The sequence below is a fragment of the Phyllobates terribilis genome, unplaced genomic scaffold, assembly GCF_046119375.1.
Source record: "Phyllobates terribilis strain yellow unplaced genomic scaffold, ASM4611937v1 Scaffold_7__3_contigs__length_470593459, whole genome shotgun sequence".
Lineage (NCBI taxonomy): Eukaryota > Metazoa > Chordata > Amphibia > Anura > Dendrobatidae > Phyllobates > Phyllobates terribilis.
In genome coordinates, this window is record NW_027362767.1 from 251,093,086 (window position 1) to 251,103,036 (window position 9,951).

General features: G+C 50.0%; 1 pseudogene; it reads right to left on the reverse strand.

Moving 5' to 3' along the window:
* Positions 1-9,504, reverse strand: part of LOC141154389 (solute carrier family 2, facilitated glucose transporter member 6-like) — a 52,899-nt pseudogene extending 43,395 nt beyond the window's left edge.
* Positions 9,505-9,951: the final 447 nt, after the last annotated feature.

The following is a 9,951-nucleotide window of genomic DNA, read 5'->3' on the forward strand; positions in this document are numbered from 1 at the left end:
TGACACTTGGAGGGTTTCACCTTTAGGCCGTAGTTTGCCAGGGCTTCGAACACTTCTGCCAGGTGTTTCAGGTGGTCCTCGTAGGTCTTGGAGTAGACGATGACATTGTCCAGGTATAACAGGACCGTCTCGAAGTTTCGGTGTCCCAGACAGCATTCCATCAATCGTTGGAAGGTTCCTGGTGCGTTGCAGAGTCCGAACGGCATGCAGGTACACTCGCTAAGTCCCATCGGGGTGGTGAATGCGGTCTTCTCCCTCTGCTACAGGAACCTGCCAGTACCCGCTAGTGAGATCCAAAGTGGAGAAGAAGTTAGCAGATTTTAAAGCAGCCAAAGACTCCTCTATCCTTGGTAAGGGGTACGCATCTTTGTGTGTGATACGGTTGATTTTCCGGTAATCTACACACATTCTCATGGTGTTGTCCTTCTTTTTAACCAAGACTAGTGGAGCTGCCCAGGGGCTACAGCTATCCCTGATTACTCCAGCCTCCTTCATGTCTCTAAGCATCCCCTTGGCGTGTTGGTAGTGTGCAGGGGGTACGGGTCGGTATCTCTCCTTTATGGGAGGATGGTCTCCCGTGGGGATATGATGTTCTACCCCCTTTACTCGCCCGAAGTCTAACGGGTGTTTACTAAACACTCTCTCGTACTCTTGAACCACCCGATAGACTCCCTGTTTCTGGTGTGAGGGAGTGGAGTCAGTACCCAAATGTAGTTGCTGACACCAGTCCTCTATTGTTTTCTTAGAGCCGTTACCTTCCTCTGGATGAGATGGAGGCAAGGGTTCCACGGACTGTACAGAATTTTGATTGATGGTATACAATTTGGCTAGCGTAGCATACCGGGGCAGGTACACTTCCCTTTTCCCGATGTTTATTATGCGAACGGGCACCCTCCCATGGCGTACATCAACCACCCCCCGTGCTGTCAAAATGGTGGGCCTACTGTCTGAGTAGACGGGTTCTACCATTGCTTGGTAGTCTCTACCTCTTAGACCAATAGCTGCCCGGCACCAAATCATCATTTCACTTTTTGGGGGCATGGCAATAGGGAAAGGGTCACACATTCTCACGCTTCCAATCTCACCACTGGAGAGTTCCACCTGTTGCCGCCGCATCAGTGCCCGGATCTCTTTTTGGAGCACTCGCTGTTGGCCGGAGCTGGCGTTCGTGGCAACCTGCTGTAAAATGAAAATCACCTCTGCAAGACAATTTTCAATCACATTAGTTCCTAGAGTTATCTTTGGGTGACTCTCGCGCTTGTCAATGTCTACAATGATCAGTCCCTGTGCTGCCAGTTCGACTCTACCGACTTTAATGGTCATCTCTTTGAATCCGATCTGTGGCACGGGTTGACCATTGCTGGCGATGATACTCAAGTCGTCGTCAGGGTAGCGGGTTATATCCGAGTCATTCCAGTACTGCTTAAAGAGCACGTACGGGATGGTGGTGACCTGTGACCCGGTGTCAAGTAGGGCACTCATAGGAATGCCATCCAGTACTACAGGCAAGACTGGACGTCCTCCCACGTATTTGTCATGCCAGTTCGATGGGCCTGATGATCTTATGCCTGGGGGTTGGCCCTCTACCCCAGGTTGTGCCAGTTTAAAGGACAGTACCTTGCCATATGTCCGGGTTGATTGCAGCGGCGGCAGATGGGTTGTCCGTCCTCGTTGTATCGGTCGCTGGGTCTTCCTCTGGCCGGTGGGGTCCTCCTTGGTCGACGCCACGGGATGTCCTCCGGTCCAGATGCCAGCTGGATCTTCCCTGGAGCAGCAACCTGTAAAGACTGCACAGTTCGGGTTAGCGCAGCTACGCTTTTAGCTAGCTCTTGGACCTGATGGTGCAGGTCTGGAGCCAGGTCATTGTTCAAAGCCTGCGCATCAGCTCCCACAGGCCCTGCCGACAAGGGCGCCGCCTCCTGGTGGTAAGCGGTAGTAGGGCGCCTGTGGGCCACAACGCCACCCGGTGCCGGTTCTCGGAGCACCCGAATGGCTCTGTCCTTGAACTGTGCAAAGTCCAGATGAGGATCCTGTAAGGCCATTGCCCGCAACTGGGTTCGGTGGGCATTGCAATATAGTCCCTCTATAAATTGTTCGGTCAACAGCCTGTCCTCGTTTCCCACGCCGTCAGGGTCGGCCTGCTTAATGGCTCTCAGGGCCTCTTGTAGGTTTAGTGCATAGTCCCTTATATTCTCATGTGCTCGCTGTTTGCACCTGTAGAAACTAAGCTTTATCTCAGCTGAGGTGCGGGTATCAAAGGTGTCCTTCAGCCGGGTTAATATCCCTGCTACAGTCCTCCTCCCAGGTGGCCAGGACTTTACCTCCCTTTGGGCTGCCCCGGTTAGTTGGGCCACCAGGATGCTCACTTTTTGCTCTTCTGTGAGGGGGTACACCTGGAAGAGGCTATCCAGCTTTTCTCTAAAGTCATTCAGGGTATGTGACTCCCCTGAGTACTGGGGTAGCCAGGCTGCCCCCGGGATATAGGACATCGTGAAAGGCATGACCGCTGCAGCGGTGGCGCTGGCGGTGGCTGTGGCAGTGAAGCTCTCCTCCGTATCCGACATCCTCCTCCCCCCTAGTGGACCGTGGCCTACCTTGCGATGATCCTCTTCCGTAGGCCGCGGCTCCGCAGTGGATCGTCAGGGTCGAGGACCTTCCGTCGCGCTCCTGTGACGTCGGCGTCTGCTGGGCTCCTTCCAGGACCTTACGCAACGTCCGGACGTGAGGCGGAGCTCCAGTTCTCGCGCGCTTTCGGAGTCCACGCCCCTCTTCTTCCCGCGCGGCGTCTTCAAGATGGCGTCCAACGGCGGGAAAACTCCACGGATGGCGGGAAGAAGGCAGAAGATGGCGTCCAACGGCGGGAAAACTCCACGGATGGCGGGAAGAAGGTAGAAGTTGGCGTCGGATGGCGGGAATCTTCACCACAGGTAAGTTTAAAAGTCTCTTTTTCAGGCACGCAGTACCCGGTGATTGCGGGCACGAAATCCTGCAGACTACGCCAAAGTTGACTCACCCCCTGGGCCTGTGCTGTGGTGCAGCGTTGCGCACGCAGGGAATACCCGGAGCCGGATCTGTTGGGGGTAGTAGTCCTCGTGGCGGTGACCCGGTCCGTGCCCAGGGTGTCAAACTAAATGGCAGTCTTTAGCAGTAGATGTTAGAGTATTCGACTACGCCACCCGTTGAATGCGGCTATGAAGCCGCCGCTGCAGGGCAGACCGCTGAGGCCGGTGGTACGGATGTGCAGCGTGGATGGTATAACCCCCAACGGGAGGGGTATGGCCTCAGGGCAGCCGACGTGAATGATGGGGTTAGCAGAGTTGCACGCAGGCACCAGGAACCACTCAGAGACGGTGCGGTGTAGTTCAGGGTCTTTACTGGTGGCAAAGGTAGACCCTCCCGGAGTACTGGCTAGCGATCGGGGCCTGGTCAGTCTGTGAGCAGATAGGATCTCCCCTGGCCAGGCGGAGTTGTAGGCCTCCCCAACTAATTGTACTCTTCTGGCTACCTTGCTAGAGGCGGGTAAAAGTAGCCCACGTCCCTGAGTGTACCGTGTGGTGCTCACCCGTATGGCCGGTGACTCGGGGCCTTCTGGTAGCTTCCGCTCCACGACGGCGGTGCTGGTCCCTTGCGTGTGACCGTGCCTTCAGGTTTCTGGGCCAGAGGACCTGAAATCCCCTGCCGGTCGGTTTCTGCTGCTGGGTAAGGATTAGTCCCCACAGCCTCGGACTCCGGGTCCGGTGAGAACTCTTCAATCAGGGCGAGCTCTACAGCTTCCAGCCCCTGACTCCTTTTAGCACTGCTCCCACTGAGCTCCTGATCTTTCTTTCCTATAGCTGCTCCTCTCCAGACCAGACTGTGTCTCTGTCTGGGACTCCTCTTCTTCTCTACACACTAACCCTGCCTCAGCCCCAGCTTTATATAGGGGAAGTTCTTCCCCTCCCAGGACTGGGCAGGAGGTGTGGCATGCATAGGATTCCTGACCAGGAGACCTCCCACCTGCTCTCAGACGTAATATTGCTATTACTGTGGAAACCAGACCCCTGGGGTGCCACATTCCCCCCTAGTAAAATTTAGTACTCCGGGACTAAACATATTTTTGTAAACATAACAAGTTATAAACAGAAACAGCATAACAAAGAAAAAAAAAAACACATTATGATGGTCACGGCGTGTTCGCAACCGGGTGCAGTTTTTGAAGAAAACAAGGGTGTCCATTTCACCAAGGAACAGGGAGCCGTAACCAGGTAGGGGTCTGTCCTACCCCGAGTCTTTAACAGTCTTAGTCCTTTCCTGGGTTACGCTCCAAACATATATACAAAGGATTCCGGATAATCCATAACTGACACCTATAAAATAACTGGAAATACATAATTATTTACAAGCAACAATAAACAGGTAAATATAAATAAAACAGTTTGAACACTTTAGATCCTCCAACGTACGGGCAACTGGCCTCTAGTGGCTCTAGTGGACCTACGGAGCTTACTGACTGGTCCTGAGCTACAAGATGTAGGAGCTGTCAAAGGTAAACTGGGCAGCTGTCTACGGGCTCTTTGGCTCACTAGGGGTACGGCAGGCTCACTATAAGCAGAGGATTGATTCTCCTGGTCTGCTTGTGTGGGGTCTTCTGCCTCCTGGATCGGCTGCTCTTCCAGCTCTACCTGTTTCTCCGTAGGCACTCGGGATGCTGGTTGGAGGAAGGTGAGGACGGGTACCACAACAGCGCCATTCACTTGAGTCCAAGACCGAGGGAAGTCTCCGAGTACAGTACTAACCATCTCCTCCCTTTCCTCTACGGGTTGAGGGTTTTCTTGATCTTCTTCAGGGTTTCGTAGCTGCTCGGGACACTTTTTCAGGTGATCTCGGGAGACAATGGCTGTGGTTTCTCCTCCGTCCTTACTGATTGTGCAGACTTTTGGGTTCTCATGGCTTGAGGGCAGTACGGTGTACGGGTCCTTCTCCCACTGGTCGTCCAACTTGTGGAGCCGTCTCTTCCTCTTCAAGACCTGCTCTCCAGGTACCAGGGGAACAGCGGGAGCATACTGGTTGTAAGTCTTCTCCTGTCTTTCTCTAGCTTGACAGAGACTTCGCTCAACGCTCTCCTGTACTTTCCGGTACTGCTGCTGCCTCTCTGTGTCCCAGTCTGCTTCTGGTGAAGTGTCCTCGGGTGTCAGGACTCCCATATCCAGATCAACAGGCAGCTTACCAGGTCTTGCTCTCATCAGGTAAGCCGGGGTACAGTTGGTAGAACCTACCGGGATGTGGTTGTATAGGTCCACCAGATCAGGCAGTTTCTCAGGCCACAGACTGCGTTCTTCCAGGGGCAATGTTTTCAGAAGGTCTATCACCACCTGGTTCATTTTCTCACAGAGTCCATTGGTTTGCGGATGATAGGGTGTTGTTCCTATCTTCCGGCAGCCATACAGAGTGCAGAACTCCTGGAAGACTTCCGCTTCAAAGGCAGGTCCTTGGTCCGTCAGCACCTGCTCTGGGTATCCGTGTGGACGGCAGAAGTGCTGCTGGAATGCTCTAGCTGCTGTTTGAGCCGTTAAATCCTTGACCGGGACCACCACCAGGAACCGGGAGTAATGATCTACGATTGTGAGGGCGTAGACATACCCAGATCTGCTTGGAGCCAGTTTCACATGGTCCAGGGCTACCAGTTCCAGTGGCTGTCGGGTGATGATGGGCTGCAAGGGAGTCTTCTGGCTGGCACGGTCCTTCCTTCTTAGGTGGCACGGTCCACAGTCTCTGCACCACCTCTCGATGGTTCCTCTCATGCCTACCCAGTGTCTCTGTCTGGGACTCCTCTTCTTCTCTACACACTAACCCTGCCTCAGCCCCAGCTTTATATAGGGGAAGTTCTTCCCCTCCCAGGACTGGGCAGGAGGTGTGGCATGCATAGGATTCCTGACCAGGAGACCTCCCACCTGCTCTCAGACGTAATTTTGCTATTACTGTGGAAACCAGACCCCTGGGGTGCCACATTTTTCCTACCAGTCTGCTGAGCTCACGGGAGTCTTCTTAATGCTACCATTAGCTGCAGAAGAGGGGGCAGGACCGGGCAGCAGTCGCATGATTTACAGAGACACAGCATCAATTGCAGCTCACAGCCTCATTGAGCTCCTACTCTACCAGGGAGGAATAAGGTTGTGCAGAGTCCAGACTGCCACAGCATGCTCTGCCAAGCAGGAATAGCGGCTGCTATGGTGACCCATCGGCTCCCTGTGATCGCATGGCAGGGAGCTGATGAGAGATGGTCAGACTGACATTTCTGCAGGGGAGAGTTCCTAGCACAGCTATGCACTGCTCAGCTAATCCGCATCTACAATGGCAGAAGATGTAGGTTGATTGAGATCTGTGCCGGAGAGGTGATCCCTAGCACCGGCACTGCGGGGGAGGAGGGAGTGTGCCGCTGTGAATGTGGATTAGCTAAGCAGTGCATTGGCTGCTAAGATAGGAGGGACTTTCCATCTCTTGTCTGTGCCGGCCAGCAGCAGGGCCCACCGGAGGATCCATCGAGTTCCTGGTGGGCAAGTCCGAACCTGAACATGTCTATCCATCCTGTGATTTCCAGAATTACACCACTTTTCCTTCTTGTTGCTGAAATTTTAATGTTCAGGAATTAGGGAAAGGATTGATATAAAATACATAGACAATAGATAGATGATAACAAAAGAAGGCCCAGAAAAACAATCGTATCTCATCTGTAAATGTCTTTACAGGGTTTGTGCACTACTTGGACACCTCCTTCTTAAATTAAACAGCTTATACTCACCTCCCAGATCAGCTCTATTCCAGCGATGTCAATGCTGCGTTTGCCAGCACTCACCTGACATTATTATGTCATATGAATGCTGCAGCCAATCAGCAGCTGCTAATTGGCTGCATCGTTCATACTTCCCTCAGATGAAACTGGGACTACTGATTGCCTGCAGCGTTGATGTAACTTAACAATGTTATTCGAATGCCGGCAGACATGGCGGCAGTCCGAGAGGTGAGTATAAGCTGTTTTCATTGTTATTGGTGCCCTGTTTCATTCAACAAGGGTTTTCCAAGTGGTGGACAAAGCGTTTAACTTTTCAAAGTCACCTGGGCGCTCACCGAGCACGGCGAGGCGGCTGGCATGTAGGTTACACAACCACCGTCTTATCTTCTGGGGCAAAATCCCACTTGTTGTGACATCTGCCACAAATGATAATGAACCGAGAAACCCGACTCTATACTTTCCAACACCATTTTTCTTTTTTAAAACATAACAGACCATAACAAAAATAAAATCTGCAAGCAAAGGACCTCACAGATTAATCAGTGGAATCAGCTGACCATGTAATGCTCCTCCCGACTCTCTCCTGAGAGTTGATGTTGGTGGAGAGAAGGATCCAGTTGTTGGAATTTCAACCTAAGGAACATCCGATTTGGATTGAATAACTTCGATGAGAATCGAATTTCCTGGCTAAATTTGGGCAAACTGCCAAATTTGGATTTTGGCAGAAATGCACTGCACATGGGAATACCACTCCAAAATAGCAGTTCGTAGAGAGATGTATTCATGTTCTGCCTTTAGGTGATACTTAAAGGGGTTATCCAGGACTATTTTATGTTTTACCTTCGGCCTAAGAACTTACACGCAGGTAATTGCTAACTACCTGCCCGTTCTATCAAGCGCCGATCTATGGCAGCTCAGAGTGGTCACAGTCCGCTCCTGCCAGCGATGCTGCGGCTTTCGCTGACATCATGTCGACAGAGCAGATGCTTCTCTTCCGCTCTGCTCTGTTGGCAGGGTGCTGCTGTCAATGTCGTGCTGACTGACAGCTGGCTCCCCACTGAATAACTGCGGGGAGTCAGCTGTCAATCAGCATGACGTCGGCCGTGACGCCCCATTGACAGAGAGGGCTGAAAGAAGAAGAGTTGCTCTGTTGATGTGAAGCAGCTGAATCGCCGGCAGGAGCGGTCCATCACTACTCTGAGCCAGCACTTTTTAGAACAGGCTGGTAATTAGCAACTACTTGCCTGTCAGTTCTTAGGTCCAGGTGGGAAAAAAATAAAATAGTCCAGGATAATCCTTTTAAGAGCTAATGAAGCAGCTCTGCTTTCCATATAAGGTCAATAAGTCACATGATTCAGTCACATGACACTTGGAGCTGCACTGCGCAGACCCAGGCATGTTTTATCTGAGATGCAGAGAGGACTGGATGCAGAGTATTTGGATGTTCACATTTGGCCCACAGAAGATCGTCGCAGGTTTCATTTGCATGCATAGCACATTTACAAAATGGGGAGAACCCCAAAAGAGATCCCTCTCTAACAAGCCATAAAACTTAGCTTTTATTTCATATTTGATTAAAAACGCCTAGGGGTATGTAAAAAAACATTGTCCCTAATCTGCCTTTAGTATTTTATAGTGGTATTCGTATTTCTACACACACTTAGCGGCACCCGGGTGCCTTCATTGGAACGGCAGAATAGGACAAACTGTACTCATAGCACAAGTCCCCCAACATGTTTCACTGCATGTGCGGCATCATCAGGGGATGGGACCCAGGCCAGAAGGAAAAAGAAAAGGGGAAAAACAGTCTGGTGGTGACCTGGTGACAGGTCTTATTTAAGTAATATGGCATTTGCCATTAAATGCATTTTTCATGGCTAGCTATACAGATAAATAAAGGAAGGAAGGAAGAAGGAAAGAAAGGAAGGAAGGAAAAAAGGAAGAAGGAAAGAAAGGAAGGAAGGAAAAAAGGAAGAAGGAAAGAAAAAAGAAGGAAGGAAAGAAAGGACGGAATAATAATAATAATTTTATTTATATAGCGCCAACATATTCCGCAGCACTTTACAATTAAGTGGTGAGTTGGTGACATATACAGACAATAAATTCAATACAAGGTAAGACAGCTGAACAGTTACATTAAGAGTGAGGGCCCTGCTGCTCGCAAGCTTACAATCTAAACGGGAATAGGGGAGACACAATAGGTTGAAAAGTGTTTGTTATTTCAGGTCCAGCCATTATAATAAATAGTGATTTACATATAAAGCTGCATGATCCGGTCATCAGCCCGTATGTTTAAGTGCAATTATCAAGTGCAGTTATCGTGTGCATGGAGGGTGTGGAGACAGATGAATAGGAGGGAGCTGATTCTGGATAATATTTAGAAGGAGGGAACAGGGGAGAGTTAGGTTAGTGAGTTGAGGTGATAGGCTTGTTTAAAGAGATGTGTTTTTAAAGCATGCTTAAAAATGTGGGGGCTAGATATTAATAGGATCATCTGGGGTAGTGCATTCCAGAAAACTGGTGCAGCACGAGAGAAGTCTTGGAGATGGAGGTGCGAGGTTCGGATTATTGAGAATGTTAGTCTTAGGTCAGTCAGTCAGGAAAGAAAGAATGATATGTATTATAGATAGATTGATCACTCACTTTATATTTTTCTTTTCAGCTTCTCTCAGGGCTTTCCCCACAGACTGATAATTTGATTTTTCAGGGTCGCTCAGGAGAGGTTTGTTGTCCATGGTGGTAGTGCAGTTAGTTCCAGGCCGATGATCTGGAGAAGCCTCATCTAGTTACTTCATCCTGCTGTAATTATGGGCACAAAGCACTGCAAGGAGGGTTTAAGTGAGTGAAAAATGTAAACATTGAAAACAAAAGAGGGCTCCTGATTGGTTGAAGCTAGTAAAGGGGTGGATTTAAAATAATTAAAAGTCAGGTGAAAATGGCTCACCTTCTGCCAAAGGACCTGGGTGAGAGGTAGACGCTCCACCTTTCTTGTTTTTTCTTTAATCATAGTTTATTGTGCTTAAGTCAAATATTTTTGAAAACGAATGCTTGTGTTTTTTTCTACTTTTCTAAATTTCTTATATCTTTGTCAGAGTTATTATATTAATCTGCTGATTTGTAATGCTTGATAAAATATACCTTGCTTAGATTCACACCGTAGATGTACAGATGTGGTGACAGTA